General features: G+C 35.9%; 1 protein-coding gene across 3 annotated transcripts in view; it reads right to left on the reverse strand.

Annotated features, from left to right (window-relative positions):
* Nucleotides 1-17,491, reverse strand: part of MGAT4C (MGAT4 family member C) — a 439,229-nt gene that overhangs the window by 23,308 nt on the left and 398,430 nt on the right. Inside the window, exon 1 of one of the 3 annotated variants that reach the window (XM_009674577.2) lies at nt 1,539-1,647. The exons of the other annotated variants lie outside the window; for them this stretch is intronic. The gene's annotated coding sequence lies outside the window, so the exon portion shown is untranslated. Of the gene's footprint in view, nt 1-1,538; nt 1,648-17,491 lie in introns of those variants that run through there. 3 annotated transcript variants of the gene reach the window in all.

Genomic DNA, 17,491 nt, shown 5'->3' on the forward strand with positions numbered 1-17,491 from the left:
ATAAGTCCTGGCTCCTGAGATGATACTTTCAGTCTATTCTTCCTTTACTGGCTAATGGGATATATATCTATTGGATGTGTGTACCATTGTTTGGGAACTCAATGGAATTCCTTTTTGTTGTCTCCTTAGAATGAGATTCACTTGACCAAACACAGACACCTATGATGGAAATGTGTGCACATAGTCTCACTTTATACCTAAAGCAAAAAAAAAGTAAGTATTTGTGCATTGTGATTCATCTTGCTCTAAAGTCAATGTCTAAAATGTGATGAACTGTGCCTTAAAAATACCTATTTCTCTTCACTGACTACAAAAACAGCCTGAGAGTACTGGCTCAGATATAGATATCAAAAGGGAAGAATTCCATCCACATTTTCCCTTAGCAATTACTTTGTCTCTTTTGGCGTCTCTTCAGGGATAGTGATTAACAATAAGCCACATTCTTTAGCTCCAAAACATGGACCTGCACCTTTCCTTGAGCAGGAATCTCCTAATTGTGGTAATAACATTAGATCAAATCATAGATCTTCCCCTAGCTACAATATTATGTCTCTTTAGTATGTCTTGGCTGCAATAGACTGCTGCAAGTTATTCTCCTTTTAACATTTTTGAAGTTTGATATGTTTATCCTGAGATAGTTCCCTTTACTCATCTCACAAGCTAGTTCTCTGACTCCAGGTATCAGTCTCTTCTACTTCCTCCAGGCTTTATCCAGAACACAATTTTCTTTCTGATAGAGTTTCCACTCAATAGATTCATCACAGTACAACACACAGAAGACAGACTATTACCTGCATGCCCCACAGTAGGAGCCTAATAGCTTTTTTTTTTTTTTTAATTTTTTAACATGATATTTGAAACCAGAAAGAGATACCCATTAAAGGGCTTAACAGCCACAGTGGATTCATGCCCTCAAGTTGTGTTAATGGGTAAGTAATCTAAGGTCTGTCTGTATCTTTGACTCACCCACAGTGCCTGGCAAGATCAGAAACTCAGTTCATTCAATGCATTCAAATGAAGCATCTGATTTTAGGTGAAATAAATTCTCTATATGGTAGGACAATAAGGCAGAGAGCTGCTTCATTTCAATGCAGTGAGTGAACTGAGATTCTGATCTTGCCAGGCACTGTGGGTGAGTCAAAGATACAGACAGACTCTTCTGCCTAAAGGTAGGACATCTATTGTACATACCACTCACTCTGATTCTCTTAACTCCTCAAAGGAATATGATAGCTTTTGTGCAACCTTTGGTATACACCAAAAAGTTAAGTCTTTTATTGAAAAAATTGACCTTTTTGACCACATTTTTGAATTGTAGGTTCTTTTGCAAAAGCAGCCTCAGGGCGTTACATCGGGGTAAGGCACCAGGTACCCCAGCATTGTGTGTGCTTGTATTGGCAGCTGTATATATGATGATGCACTTCAGCTCAAGGCATTTTTTGTTTCTGTTTTCTCAGGGTTGGGGAGGTTCTGTTCATTCCCACTGAGGGTGAAAAAGTCAGTCCTCCTCATCCATTTTGAGAATTACTTGTCCTTACCTGGAGTTAACGAGGTCTTCAGTTCATTTTTGTTAGCTCCTGGATTGAACTTGAGGCAGTTCAGGCTTCATCAGTTTGATAAAAAAAAGTGTATCATAGGCTTCCAATTTTTGGAGAACTCTGAAACTTAACAAGCAGCATGGTAAAAACATGCAACAACGTATTTTCAAGGTAGGTAGAAAAAGAAGGAATTAGCATTAGTTCTTGGCTCTCTGGAGCTACAAAATTTTAAGCCAAACTAAAGAGGAAAAAACAATATCATTGGAAAAAATGAACTCAGAGGTTTTAGCTTTCTTTCTTTGCACCTCTGCATAGATATTTAGATCTAAAGAAGTACATAAAGCCACTAACCCTTTAGAAACATTTACCTACCTCTCTTGTTAGTACTGTTCAAAGTCATAAGTGTGGGAAAATCAAACCCAAAATGTAGAAAATATTTGCAGGAAATTTGTTTCATTTGCTGATTAATTTAGAGAATCTCTTTAAGATAGTAAAGAGCTCGAAGAAAAGCATTATCTTGCAGAAGCATCAGCTGAAGGCCACTAACATGTTTGAGTCCTTGCAGAGAAAAGAATCTTTTTTTCGATTTCACTGTTTTTTAAAATGGCCTGGAGTCTGCTCAATTAAAAAAAAAAAAACTGCAAAGAGAACTGAGGTCCTTGTAAACTCCTTTTCTAGTAGTTCTGGGCTCCTAACTGCTAAACATGTACATCAAAAAAGAAACTTGGCATATGTAGTATTCCTGAGACGCATGAAACCCCAGGAATAAACAAACAGCTTGCATTATCCACCTTGTCCAAAAATGATGGGATAGCTTTATGGTTTAACTGGGCCCCTGAGGTTCAGCTGGATAAGCTCCTTCATGGACTACTACTGAAGGGAATTAGGTCAGCCTATTTCATTCTTGCTAGATGGTATCTGGACGGTGGTCCACACAGCAGTCAGTAGAAATATGAAGGGTAACCAAATATTCCTTAGATGTGAACATGCTATGAGGTTTCTAAGGAATTCCAAAGCAATCAAAGGAATTTGAGGACTTTTTCATTTTGGATTTTTTTTTTAATATATAAATGAAAAAGCAAAACTCTATCAATCTTATTAAAGAAAGTATGATAGTTACATGGGGTAAAGTCAACATACTTCTGTGTGAACTTCACTTTTTAGCGGATGAAGTAAGCTAGCCAGCTGATTTCAGTGAGTTTAAAGTCAAGTACCTAAAACTTATTTCTTCCCCCTCCCAGTTTGAAGCCGATATGGAAAGACAGTCGAAAAGAAGCCAATAGGAAAAGAGTTAACTAGCATGACAGGTGGGATGATTTCTATGTTTCTAATGCTAAAAGAACACAGAAATATCTCATGGTGGACTTCTGCATACTTTAGTTTCATAAAGCTTTTGGAAATAAATAAATAAATAAAGAAGCGCTTCTTCACATATGTGATAGCTTTATTTTAAGATACTATTGTGCTTAATCAATAATAGTTTCTGTTCCACTTTCTGGTAATTTTCATTTTCCAAAGGAAACAATTAGCAATCAAGAAACATTAAAATATTTCTTCAGGAATTTCTCTCATCCCCTGATATTAAAAGAAGAATGATGCATCTGTTCTTCTGTATTACTAGATATTTTGAACGAATAAAATTAGCCCCAGCTCATCTCAGGGGCTAATAAGGGGCTGCTTCTACTCTGAGCTGACTTTTGCTAATTTTACACAAATCCTTAATGTAGAGAATGACTGGGGTGGGGGGAGGGGAAACTTAAAATTATTACTCCTTGTTATACTCGCTTTGTCAGTGTCAGTGTTTCAGGGAAGAAGGCATGGTAGTGAGAGGAGACCATAATATGCGCTGGAGCCTTCTTAAAAATCTTTGCTGATGCGATCTTTGTTTGTTTGTAGCTGGGTTATTTTTAATTTTGTGCCATGGAATATTGGAGAAGGATCAAAGGAAAGTATAGATCCTGCTGTGATTGCTTCCTGCTCTTCACGATGACTTCCCGAGCATGAAACCAAAAGCCCCCAGAACACAGCTATGGCTTGGTGCCATCAACTCCCAGTAAGACACAAAATCTCATTGTTGCTCAGGGTGTGTTTAGCTATTTTAAGCGTGGGTTTGGGAGGAGCGGTAGAAGAGCGCAGCCCCTGGCTTTTATATATACAATGTTTCTATGGCCACTGAGATTCTCATATAAAAACATCGTTTTCTGTGACACTTTCTGGTATACCTAGACTGCAATGAGGTATCGGCCTGAGGTTTTAGTGTCCGATTGACTTATCGGTGTACAAATCCTATTAACACTAACACAATATATTCTTGTGTGACATCACTAAGAGAAGTGACATCTTTCCAGGATTCCCTTTAACTATGTTAATACATTACTTTGGAGCACTACTTGAAAGGTTAGACTGTTGCACAAAGACAGCATATTCTAGCAAGTTTATCTGAGCTAAGTAGCCCAGTTTTATATACATACATACATAGACGTGTATACACACAGAAATGCAGCTGATTAGAAATATATTACAGGATTATACATAATCTGCATTTTTGCTTTTTCCATGAATATTTCAAGTTCTATAGCTCTGTACAACATGGTGCTTTGTTATTTCTTGTTCCTGTTAAACTATATGAAAACATAGTTTGTGTTTTTGTACTAGCCTACAGTGTACAATGACTAAATAAGTGCAAAAGTATCAATTATTTAAGTGGTTAGACCCTTCCATTTCATTTTGATTCCATACCTATTTCCATACTCTCATAGTTTTTTCATGGTGGGAGACAGTGCAAGCACGAAACGTGTATCAACAGGCACAACAGTGAGATACATTACTGAAATATGATTGAATTCAGCATAGTAAGTTATTCCTTAAATGCTGTTGTGCATTTTTATTGCCTAGTTAAGCAGTAAAATAAACATGCCATTGGTTATGAATATAAATATATCTCAGCATGTTTTAGAAGAATGTCAGGAAGAGAAATACTGTTTCTCAGAATCTATGATGTTCACATAGGAAAAAAAACCTATAAACCAGGATTGTCTTGTTATGACTATTTAAGGGAACTTTCAGCAATAATACTATACAAACCAGAAAAAGAAAAAAAGTTCAGAGGCAATGTTCATAGGCCAAACAGAATATGTACTTGTATGCACATACAATTATGTGTAACAAGCTGACCATATTCTACTTCAGACTGTCATATCCGAGACCATATAGGGCTGTATAAGACTTCAGAGGGATCATACACCATATAGGGCTGTATAATATTTTAGAGGGATTGTACAGTACTTTGAAATATATTTCAAGTATTCAATCTTTCTATCTTTTCTGTCCACAGAATCTGTATGGAAGAATACCTTCCATATCTGTAAAATATAACACATGTTCAACATTTCTTTAAGAAACTAACTTTCTATCTAATAACACCTGTCCCAGAAAATAATGGGTAGCTAACATTAGAAAGTTTATCCTGTAAAACGAGGCTTTAAGTACTGGACTAGAAGGAATGAGAAGGAACTGCGAATAATGTTGCAGATGTAGTAAGGTAAGTAAAGGAAAGAAGGTAAAATAATATTTCTTTGTGAATCTGTTCATACATTTAATAAAACAGCCAAGCTGCTGGGCATAAAAGTGCTTCTAAATCTGAAACAAACAACAAACCTTAAACTACATATGGACTGGGAACTGTATTTAACTTATGTTAGTCAATTAGTATTGAGTGCCAATACCCGCAGCAGGACTAATAGCTAGGCAGGGGGAAAATCTCATCTTCTCTAGAATGGAGGGATAAGTAATTAACACATATATATTAATTAGCAAAAGGTAGGTAATATACCATAAAGTCAATATTACTATTTAGACCAGGACTTTCAGTGATTAACAAAATTGTAAGTTTAAGTTCCCATGCTCACCTTTTGGAGATACCTCGAAAGACTCAGTGATATTCCTTATGCTAATTTTAAAAAGCACTCTAAATCTTCAACCGGTGTTTATACTGGGCACCGTTTGACCATGATGAGTAGCTCTGAGCACCCACCTGCTTCATGCCCTGTCAGGATAAAGCTGCAAGATGTACTCATACCAGAGACATCCAAGACGTTTCTGAATGTCTACGGCTAGGTTTGTTAGAAAGGAAATGGAAATAGGTTGCATTTTTAGGCAGAGAAACTCAGAAGATAGGACAAAAATAAAACAACACTTGGAAACTAACACTCTCAGACCCTCTTTGTCTGTGAAAGATGATCCTTTTCTTTCAGGTTTTCTGTTAGATTGGCCACATTTAGTAGATTCCTGCTTGCAACAGACTTTGCAGACTTCGCTCTGTTTCCCTAGGGGAAAAAAGTCTCCTTCCTAATCATCTCTGAGATCAAACTGCCTGCTTCCCATCAGTGCTGCCAGGACCCTGCTAGCTGTATCCACCTCTCCATCCATCACCCTGTGGATCCTATGAACAAATAAGGAAAACTTATTCCGTATATCTGCTAACCTGTCATTTAATCCTAACTCTCCAGTAGGTCTAGGCATCATGGCTACCAAGATGTAAAAAGCAGTAGATGTTAACTATTAGAAACAGAATAGTATAGGTTGAGTAGCAGTTTAGTAATGAATAACTCTTACAGACAGTCTAGGGCAATTTAGTTAGACGAAGTCATGCTGAAGGTGCAAAACAGCATGCTGTTCCCCAGGCTAATTCTAAAAAGAAACATCCTGATTGCCAAGTAATGTATACATGTATATTTTTTGCCTTTTTTTTTTTTTAAGATTAAGATAATACCACATAAAATTATCTCATTAAGCTATATAGACTTATGTATTTCATATTATTAATAAAAGATCTTTATCACAGACATTATGTTTCTCTGATCCTGAATCTCTGCTCAGATGGATATTCTCATCTGCAGATGTCCAATATCTTTTTGAAACTTACTCAGATCACCTAAGTAAATATCTTTGTGGTATTAATTCCCCATTAGTGGGTTTCTTTGTGATATTAATTCCCCATTAGTGGTTTTTTATGTTCTTTAGACTTTTTCAGTTTTTCTTCTTTCTATACTTATTCCAATTTTTATTTTGTATCCACATAATCATCTGAATGTACTTAATGTCACTGTTGCACATAAATTTGTCATGCCTCATCTTTATTGCATTATTCTTTATTTACTCATTATATGGCATAATTAAATTATTAAGTAAAATTCTTTCATCTAGTGACATAAAAGCTTAATCTGTTTACAGTATTTTCTTTGATTCTCATGATTTCCCAGCTAACGTTTGGAGATCAACGCATCACATCTGTACATACATTTTCAGGGACGTTATTACCAGCTTCTTGGGAACATGCAGCATTGCAGCCCCTTTGTTGGTCTGTCAGTAGTAATATTCTCATTAAATTTGAATACAATCATAATGTTAATCTATAAAAGATTTTTTTGCAATATATAAAAGCAGGCAGACACCTTTTTGCTATATAATGCTTTTTTCAGATAATTCACTATAATAAAGCTTGTTAGCTACTGTGTTTTTTTTTGTTTTTGTTCTTGTTTTTAATGTTAGGAACAAATGCCACTCACTCTGAAATAATTCCCCAGAAGTAGTGTGGTTAATATCTGTATTTTTGAATTATTTGCTGACTAGATATTTTAATGAGGGCAGGAGCAAGCCAGTCAGCTATATTTGGATATGACTCTAGTTTCATTCACACTTCTATGCCAAAAAAAAAACCCCAAAAGAGCAACAATCTGTGAAATTAAAATGTAGGACACCTATGTTTTTGTTTAGTATCATCTGGTATTTTTTACATCTTACACTGCTGAATATAAATATCGAAAAGAAAGGTGTAAAATAATCTAGAAGGTAGGGACTTATTCATAACAGGACAGTTCCAATTTTAAGTAGGTGTAGAACCAACAAACGAATTGCATCCAAACTATTGCTGTGAAACTAATTTACCATGAATAATTTATCTAACACATTTAGCCTATTTTTTTCTTGTTTGGTGGATAGGAATGAATACATTATGAATTTAGCTATTTTAAGATTATTGTAATGACTTTTTTTCCCCCCAGTCTTTGACTTGATTACAAATTGTTCCTTGGGAATACTTCCCATTTATACTATGTAGGTTAATAATTTCTCAGATGTCATACAGCATTGTTTATTTCACCACTTGGTAACTATCTAAACACTTTTTGCTGCAGTTCTAGTTCTAAAATTCATATTTTGCAAAGTGCTGCATCTGTTAAATTTAGTCAAAAGAATAGTCATCACAGGACATACAAGTCTAGCTGAAGTAAATATACTTAAAGAGTGTATTTTTATGAACATCTATAATAATCTTCACTCAGTTCTAATCAGTCCTGAAGACCGCTAAAGATAGTATACAACTGGGAAAAGTATAGGAATTATCTCAATATGGCAGGATGGGGCTTTTTATCTTGTTTAAACTTTCCTGCACCGTGTTTTTCAGCCTTACAATTCCAACCTTTCATTGCTAAATTCATGATCGCCTTTGTAATATTAAAAGCGCAACCAAATAGATAACTTTTTTCCCATAAGAGCAGCTGGAAGATTGACTCTCCAATTTCAGCTCCTTCTTACTGCCACCAAACTAAAACTACATTTTCGGCTGCTGAGAAGCAAACTGAGAGGCAGTTGTCCCACTGTGACCAAGAAGTATGCTATGATGGAGGCATCATTAGTTTGTTAATGGTGAGCTTCTTGTTAAGGCTAACAGATGCTTTTCAGCCTGAATTTCTAAATAGCCTAAGCAATTTCTCTGAATGGGAAAAAAAAAAAAGGATTTAGAAACCACCATGGTAAATCCATCAGTACTAACACCATCAGAAGTAGGTCAATGTTGTTTTCTATCATGACACACTCTCTTCAGAGGTGCATTTGTAGGTTGCTATAAATGTATGCATGTATGAGTGTAAGAAAAAAACCTTGCACATATATGCGCACACAAAAAAGGTAATCATTAAATGATTCAACAGCAATATTTACAAACCATCAGGTCAGCTAAGAAACTCTTAAGAGCATGTCCATGATTTTAATCTGTTTGATTGTTTAGCTTTTAGTCTCTGCAATATAGTCAGGCTGAAGTATATTATTAGATTTATTTGAGTAGACAGAATAAAAAAAGTCTATAATGTTTTTTGCTCTAGAAAACTACATTTATAAAGTTATAGAAAGTGGAAATAATTTCATAAAATAGACAAGTAGTTCTAAGGTATTTCGTCTGACCTCTCCATTGTGCATGCTTAGAAAACAGAAATCATCAATACTTTCATACTGGCCTAAACCGGCTTGTAAGACTCCTTGTACTGTACTTTGTTTCTAAACAGATCTACATTTTTGTAGAATATAACGACAAAAAAACGTTGCCTAAGAAATACAGAGTAAGAAGTGGGAAATTTGTGACAAAGTAATACAAAATCTGCAGGTGAAATCTGAGCTCAGTTTTCAGGCTGCTCAAATTCTTTTGTAGATATAAGGAACAATTACCTCGCTTTTTGCAAAGTGTTCTACATTTCTAAAATGAATAACTTTTGAGGTTGAATGCAAAGGAGAACATCTTTATGAGTGTACAGGATTTTAATCTTAGAAGAGTAGCTCTGATGCCCCATTTTTCTGTCATGCTAAAAGTGATATTTTAATTCAAAAATATTAGAAATAAAATAAACTTTACCCTGCTGCGCCTGCTGTTTCGTAGTGCAGCTCAAAATTTTGCGAGCTGTGAATTACAGAGACCCGGACCCGCACAAAGATTTAAAAAAAAGAAAAAAAGAAACAGAGAGAGAGAGAGAAATAAATTAGGCTGAAGACTGAGAGAAACATAAAGTGTACTGTTATTAATTGAAAGGATAATTATTGTAAGACTTCCTCAGCACAGCACAGTGGAAATTGGGAACTTTAAGGGAAATGTGATTGCATTTAATGCTATGCAAAAAGTCAACATGACACAGTAAATCCCTTGATCCTTTTTGTATTTGTGAAACTTATGAGAAAAATGAAATGCCTAGCTCTAAGTAAAAGAAAACTTTTTTTTTTTTTTCAAATGGGCCAAGAATGAGGTCCAAAAATGGTGAGGATGATACTAGACTCCATGGGCAAGCATCCTAGTCCTCCACTACTACCTTAACTTTGATTTGTGAGACATACTGGACACAGGACAGAGCTATGCCATGCTATAGGGTTTCTGGTCATCACTAGAGCAATCTTATGGTGTCTTTTAAAAAAGTATTGAGTCTCCTTGAAACTTTTGCTTCTTTTCTGATGTTTTGAGAAAAGTTTTGTTCAAATAAAAATGAGATGTAGAAAAGTTAAAAATGTCCTATAAACATGGCCCTTCCAATACAGCACCAGGCTGCTCTCATTCTATCCCACCAGAAACTCCTCATACAACTTATGACTCGGTAAGCACTCTCAGTGTACTAGCATCAGCACATATTGAAAACAGGAAAAATTCCTGAAACCAGCTGATCCTTTGTAAATGATTTGGCAGCCCAGAAGTCTCAGGAACTTTGGAACCTCCTGAATATACCTCACCGACTGCAGGATCACAGAATTGTTGATTTCCAAGGAGATGGGTAGAAAGGAGATAACATTGGATAACAAGTTTGAGGGAAATTGGGACTAGAAGACCAGGGAACTAAAGTCTACATGGTGGGTAGAAAGATAAATTTAATAAGACGTTTTAACAGGAAAGAACTCTGGCAGGATAATCAGAAAGACAATTCAAAATTACCAGTGTAGCACCAAGACTGGACAAGGCATAAGAGCAAGAGATAACGCTTGTGTCACTACCTCCCACACTTTTCTGAGCCATGAAGGTGGTACCCTGCAGCTGGCTGACAGTAATGCCAAAAGAAGGAGCAAAGTTTTGTTTAAATAGTTTGGAAAGGATTCATCCTACATGGTTTTGGCCATCTAAAAGTTAGTCATGTAATCTAAGCTTGTCATACAAGGACTCTTTATAAAGCAATTAAACCCATACTAGGGTAAGTATTTAAGAAAGGCTCTCTGAAAAGGCAAACTGTCTCTCTCCATTGGTTCCAGTTTTAGATGACTAAAGTTAAATGAGATGAATCCTATCTTTAATGCTTCAGGGTAATTTCTGAAGGGTCGAAGAAAGTAGAACCATTTTTCTCCAAATTTTATTCTAAGTAGACTGATAAAATCCTGTCTCAGTAGTAAATAACAGAACACGGAAATAACAAATGCACACCAATCAGTATGATTCAAACAGGAGAATAATACAAAATCATTTTTGTGTTATATAATTAATTTACAAAGGATGCAAAAATCTACAGTGTTCTTTAATTTTAAGATTCTCCTGAAGAACTTTGCGCAAACAATAATGAACAACACGCATTAATCTGCCATGGGATTTATGTGACCTAGATAGGTTAACCTAACTGTACAAATAAAAAAAGAAGAAAATTCTAAAAGACCCAATTTTGCATTCTTATTCTGTGCTATGAATTTTCTTTCTGTGTCAGCTATGGAAGGGGAAGGGGGAGTATTTTAACACTATTTGTGAATTTGTACATGAATATTTATCTCTCCAACAAGCAGTTTTTATGACTTGAAAGTCAGAAAATGAATGTCCAGTTCAGAATAAAGTGAATATAAAAAGAGCATTGTGTCATTTATACACTGGCACGATTTTAATTTAATATAAACTTGATCATTGTATATCTTGTCTATTTTCTAAATAAATATATTAATATAGCATAATACACTTGACATAGCTTTATTTCAGAACAAAAATTTACAAATAGGAATTGGTTAATTATTTCTTAGCTAACTACTTATGGGTTAGTAGTCCAGGTAGCTTACTGGAGCTTCATGGACCTTTAGCCTGACCTAATATGTCTATTCTTATGTAATTCCTTTTATTTTTTACTGCAGAGTCAGGATACCTGTTCCTGCATACCTTTCTGTCTGGATGCTTAAAATTAACATCTATCCAGCACAGGTTTAACATTAACCTGAAAACCCTGGCTGCCTCTTTAACCCAAAAGCTCCCTTTAGTTAACTAACCTGTGTTAATAGCAGCAACCTAATGCAGACAGAACTCAAGAAGTACAAGGTGGTGCGGCAAGGAACGTAAAATGAAGCGTCCCTCACCCAGAGGAGAGGTTCAGTCAGTCCTTGAGCCTTCCGGGCACACTTTTAAATCCAATTTAGTGTAATTCAAGTAATTCCCTACCACGCGGGATTAAAAAAAAAAAAAAATCAAGAAAGAAGAAAGAAGGCATGATCACTTCCCTTTCCCCTTCCCTCAAAATAACTGAGAGTAGTCAAAAACTGAAAGCCTCTTAACGGCTGCTTTTGCCGCACACATTGTATCCACCACGGCAGCTAGCCTGTTAAGTGCCTTTCCCCTGTCATGGCACAAGATTACAAATGAAACTATCACTTTCTTTCTCGATTCTTCTATCCATTCTTCCAGCTCTGTGTGAGGAATGGCATTCTGCGGAGCAGTTTGATATTAAGAGAAATAAAAGGAAATGGCAGACTGGCAAACAGCTCTGCGTTTGAACAGCAAAGCTGTGCTGCAAAATTTATAAAGCAGTTAAATAAACTTGGATCATTAAATAAAAATTTCAGGCCCTTTATCTGGCCTGAAAAATCACATATATTTTAATCTGAACAGACATAATATTTTTTACTGTATATCATTTCTGATAGAGATCTCACAAAAGAGATAGTTTAGAGTGAGAAAGCTCTGCCAAGAAGATAAACCTATAGTAACAGACACAACTAATTCCTCAAGCTTTTATCATTAATATTTTATGCCCTTCATTGATCTGCCCAATCTTGAAGAAAAATGTATCTTTCATTTAAGCAAGCAAGGCACAGTAATAGAATTTATCTGTATCAGAAAAGAGGTGAAATGCAAAGAACAATAGAGATATCATACTGCAAAGTATTCAGCTTGCTCGCTGTAACTTGAAACACTGATCCCTGCAAGGTGTGTGTGTTTGAACAACAGAAAAAGCATTACCATACACAAGTACTGCTGAATTCTTATTAAGATGAAAATACGATGAATGCTATTTGTGAGAGTTTTTTAATATCTGCTTAAACACTTTATTTTATTGAATGACTGTGAAAAATGATGTCCATTTCCTTTGCTGCAGATTCCTGTAGGATGTGGCTATTATTTCAGATTTACCCTACCAACACTTTCAATTTATCTGCATTAAAAGAAGAATATAAAAAGGAATGATTCTTTTCCTGCGTTCACTGATGAATCTCAATAGCGCAACAAGGAACATTTACTAGGGCAAAGTCACTTAAGGAGACTGTACAGTTTAAATAGTTTTATTGGTTGGTTTACTTGCATTACTGATAAGTAAAAATATAAAAACTATGCTGTGCTCTGTAGCAACTCTACCAGTAATGCTGAGGTGTAGTGGGAATGACATATTTTGCCTATGACAAAGAGAAAATAATGAACTTCTATAGAAAAAATACTGATATACCAGCTATAATAACATTAGCCCATACCAGTTATACAAGGCTCACCACAAACCACCCTTTGATAGTAATGCAGTGATATATAAGACTCAGAGGCCTCCTGAGAAATGCCTAGATCATGTTGCTTGTTTGTCCTGCCTAGGCTGTGCTGTCCGACTCAGATCGTGAGGACATAACTGAATAATTTGCAGACAGCCGAGAGCAAACAACGGTGCAATTCTTCATCAGACCAAAATAAGCCATGAAACTAGAGACTGAAGTTTGTGATATGCATCTCTCTACTCCATCACTTATATGAGGATGGATCAGCTTTCTCATCATCGCTTTTCGGTATAGTGCCTTGCATTGCATGGAGCAGTCCTGCAGATCAAAGTCTAAGCGTTGTAATTCTCCTGGACACTTATCCTAATACACAAAGTGCTCTAAGGGCAGCTGACTTTTTTTTAACCTTTTCTGTCTTACTGTGCAGCATTATCACAGAATCATAGAAATGCTGATTGGAAGGGATGTCTGTGGAGGTCATGTAGGTCAGCTTCTTACTCAAAATGGGGCCATCATCAACACTAGTTCAGATCAGCTGCGGCTTTGTCTAGCCAAAGCTTGAAAATTTCCAAAGAGGTTCTACAGCCTCTCTGGGTAGCTTGTGCCAGTGCTGCATTGTCCTTCCAGTGATTTTTTTTCCCCTCCTAATATCTAATCTGAAACTCTCAGGCTGTGATCTTTGACATTAGGAGAGAGCTAAAACTACCATTATGTTACCAAGATTAAACATGAAAACTAAAGGGAGAAGAATACAATCACTTCCAATAGTTCATTTGTGCCACCAGATACAGGAACTGAGAACTGTAGTGAAAAGTCAGCTCACAACAGTTCATAAGCAAGACATGAAAACTTTCCTAGCAGGAGAAGAAGAATGGTTCCTAGGTTAGACATTCCCATTTGAAGGTCTAAATCAGAAATTGAAAAAAATTATTATAAATGACTGCAGTAATTGCCAAGAATTTAGTCCAATGGGAAAGATACCCTACTATCTGTAATATCTATTATAATCTATGTTTTAGAATACAATAACTCAGGATTGGATTTAGAATCCAGTCATCTCGGTAACCCAAGATTACCAGTATTTTATATGCCTTGTTTAAGCGCATAAAGCCAGTTGAAATCTGACTGTGAATCTCCAGTAAATCGGTAATGTTTTCTTCAACAGTAAGTCGGATAAAACCAGTTCTGAAAGTTTATTAAACAGCTATATGCAGGGGACAGTGCTCCAGTAAGTGGCACATTATGGATGTGAGAGCATATTTCTAATTGTTATAAAAGGTCTTTATCAAGTGTAGAGGAAAAAATCAGTAATAAGGGGCAGAAGTACCAACTGGAGGGACACTAAGGGACAAAAAAGGGGAAAAAAAAAGAAAAAAGATAAAATTAGGAAGATGGGAAGTGCTACAGGTTGTACTACAGCTATGGAAAGGGCTGAGTGTCTTTGAAAAATTGTGAATCTGTTAATCTGGGAAAATGTTATCAGTTATAGTTTCCTGTTCACTAATACCACCACAGTTATATTGGTAAAACGAAGCAAGAATTTGCTGTTATGCTGAAATGATGAATTATAGTCTCACCTAAGGTTAGTGTTATAATTTTCCCATGTTGGCATGAACTTAGCATGGGGATGCAATACTAAGAAATGATCCAGTCTGTCTTTTCTGTAAAACCCTTAATGGTGTTACCTGTTAAATACAAAATTTGAGTAGACAGATAAATTGCTTCTGTGATTTATCTGCATACCCTTCGGTCTTCAGAACAAAATGAAACCTGAGTAGATAGGATAGAAAATCATGCAAATAGCAAAGAAAAATCTATGAAATGATTAATTCCTTTATTATTGTGGACATAAAGTATGGTCAATAGCATATTGCTTAGACCCTAGGGACCTTAACATGGCTATAAAAAGAAAGCACTTAAATTACAGACGATAATAATAATAATACAAAAGAGAACATGTCAAACTGCCAGCAGAGAGGGGGGAAAATTAAAACATAATTTAGAAATGCAGAACCCTTGTCTAAATTAGATGCATCCTCAGGCTTTTGGCAAAAAAAAAAAAAAAAAAAAGTTATAAGAAGGAACTCAAAGCCAAGCATTTTGGTGAAGTAACTATTATTGCAGTGCTGTCTGATAATAGCCTCACCCCCAACAAGGCTATGCATGTGAAATATGTGGAAAAAGTAAAATAACGCAGCAGTGTATCCCTAGTCACTACAAAAGGATTGAAATATTTAACCTAGCACCGAATTTATATTTTGCATTGCTTATACAATATAACAATAATACCCATCTAGCATAATAACAATTCCAGCACCTAGCACATGTCTCAGAATTAAGTGACTCCTTAATGAGGACTTTTTTTCATTGTGATAGAGGAAAGAAGAAATATAAGTCAAGTTGACCAAAGAGAGAGGCTGTTATGATATGCAAATAATGGTGAATTACCCCAAATTATCTTACCTTACTTTATTCTGGAGAAGAAAGAAGGTTAGAAGAAAAATTCTTGGTTTCTGCAAACTGCATTATATTCACTGGAATCCCCATTTCTGCCACCTGAGGTACTGATCGTCAGCTCAAATCATTTTTTTTCTAACTAGAGTGGATGAGTTAATGAGCGTTATTTCGTCAGTTCTCACTAGGTTGACACCAAAAGTGGTTGCTGATTATTTCTTTGATATTTATCATTTACTAAAAAGGGGACTCTAAGAATCATACCTAGAAATAATTGAGAAATTAATTTTAAAACTACTTAAAACTTAGTATGTTACCTGTCTATGAAATACATATTATCCCCAGGTTTCTTTGTACTATGGGCAGTACCTTACAACAGACAGCTTCCAGTGTTCTTGTAGAACTGTACTGGGACTTCTCAACAATGTTCTTTATTATCTTTTTCCATCAAGGAGATTTTCCTTTTTCTAATAGTCATCTTGGATCATAAGCAAGTTTATCCCTGTGCCACATTCTTCAAGTGCTCATCCATTAATACCTTGGCGCCTGGCAAGTGCCTTTCACATGCCCCTTAGTTGTCTGCCAGAAATGAATGCTGGTGGCTGCCCTGAAGTCTAGTTCATTGATCCTATACAATTTCTGAAGCAAATCTCTGCTAAACTTGAAGGACACTGTGCCAAGCCTGCCTATTTTTGTACTACTCAGTCACAACTCTTGCTGTCTAATACAAACCTCCAGGATTCTTGGGAATTTAAGGAGGGAGTTCAGAGGAAGGAAGGGACCATTTACACATAAGTTACTGACTTATCTCTTTTAACAACTTTATAAATTTTATAAAGTGTGAATGGAGGGAGACACCCCAGCATAAACAAGGGTATTAGTTATAGGATCTTATCAACCTTGTCATTTGCCTAGTTAAAACTAGGAGTCTGACTAGAACTGACCAGAAAAAAAAAAATATTTTCTTTAAATTTGGCAGTTGATATCATCTTATATTGTTGGCTTTCATAGCCATATAAGATGCTTTTAAGTCTCCAATATGTACTATAACATTTAAAAGCTTAACTAGGCAATTTAAAGAACTAATTTAACATGAACTCTAAGTTCTGTGGCCTTCAAAACTGACCATACCATTTTTTTCCATCTGTGCATAAATCCTAGATAATGCAGGCATTAGAATTTAGAGAGAAAATAACAACTAAACTTGGACTTTTTAAATAGCCTTAATTAGATTTTCTATTTTTAGTCAAAGACCATTTTGTTTTAGTAGTTACCTGCATTCTCCTCTATTTTTTCTTTTTCTCTTTTCCCCCTTTGAATTCTATAGTTTATATATATTATTTGTATTCTAAATTTTTACACAGCCACTATCTATTTTTATATTCTAGAAGAGTAGCTTTTCTCCTAAATGGTCAGTGTCTGCTAAAGGCCTTTTGATCTTTTTAAATCATCTTTACTACTTATTTGGAAAGATGAACTTACAAATTGTTACCACACACTGTGCTGAAATAGAGAAGAAGGTTATCAAGTATGCATTCAAATCAAGCCACTCCTGTTTTCTCAGTCTCGGCAGAAATGTGAACAAGCTGATGTTTCATTCAGAAACCTCTAGCTAGGTTTCTGAAATAAAGTGCTCTTTTATCATTTACATGGTGTAGGAGAAGTGACAGCTCCTCCCAGACTGACAAAGTTACTCTGGTGCTAATCTCGTGTAAATGGCAGAAACGACAGTAAAGTGAATGCGCTGGGAAGAGGTTCGGGCATGGGGAGGAGAAGACAACAAAAACCCCACAACCCCAAACCCACTATATGAACCCCCAGATGTTTCCAAAGGACAAGCTGCTCATAAGCTTACAAAAAATTCGGACCGCCCTTGGCTCTGGTTCAGTGCTTTGTGCTCGGTGAGCAGTCTGCAGCGCCATAAAGCTGCTACCTCCAGTCACCCACATCAGGACAGGTTGTGCTGGGACAGG

This window comes from Struthio camelus, chromosome 1, assembly GCF_040807025.1.
Source record: "Struthio camelus isolate bStrCam1 chromosome 1, bStrCam1.hap1, whole genome shotgun sequence".
In the NCBI taxonomy this organism is placed as follows: domain Eukaryota; kingdom Metazoa; phylum Chordata; class Aves; order Struthioniformes; family Struthionidae; genus Struthio; species Struthio camelus.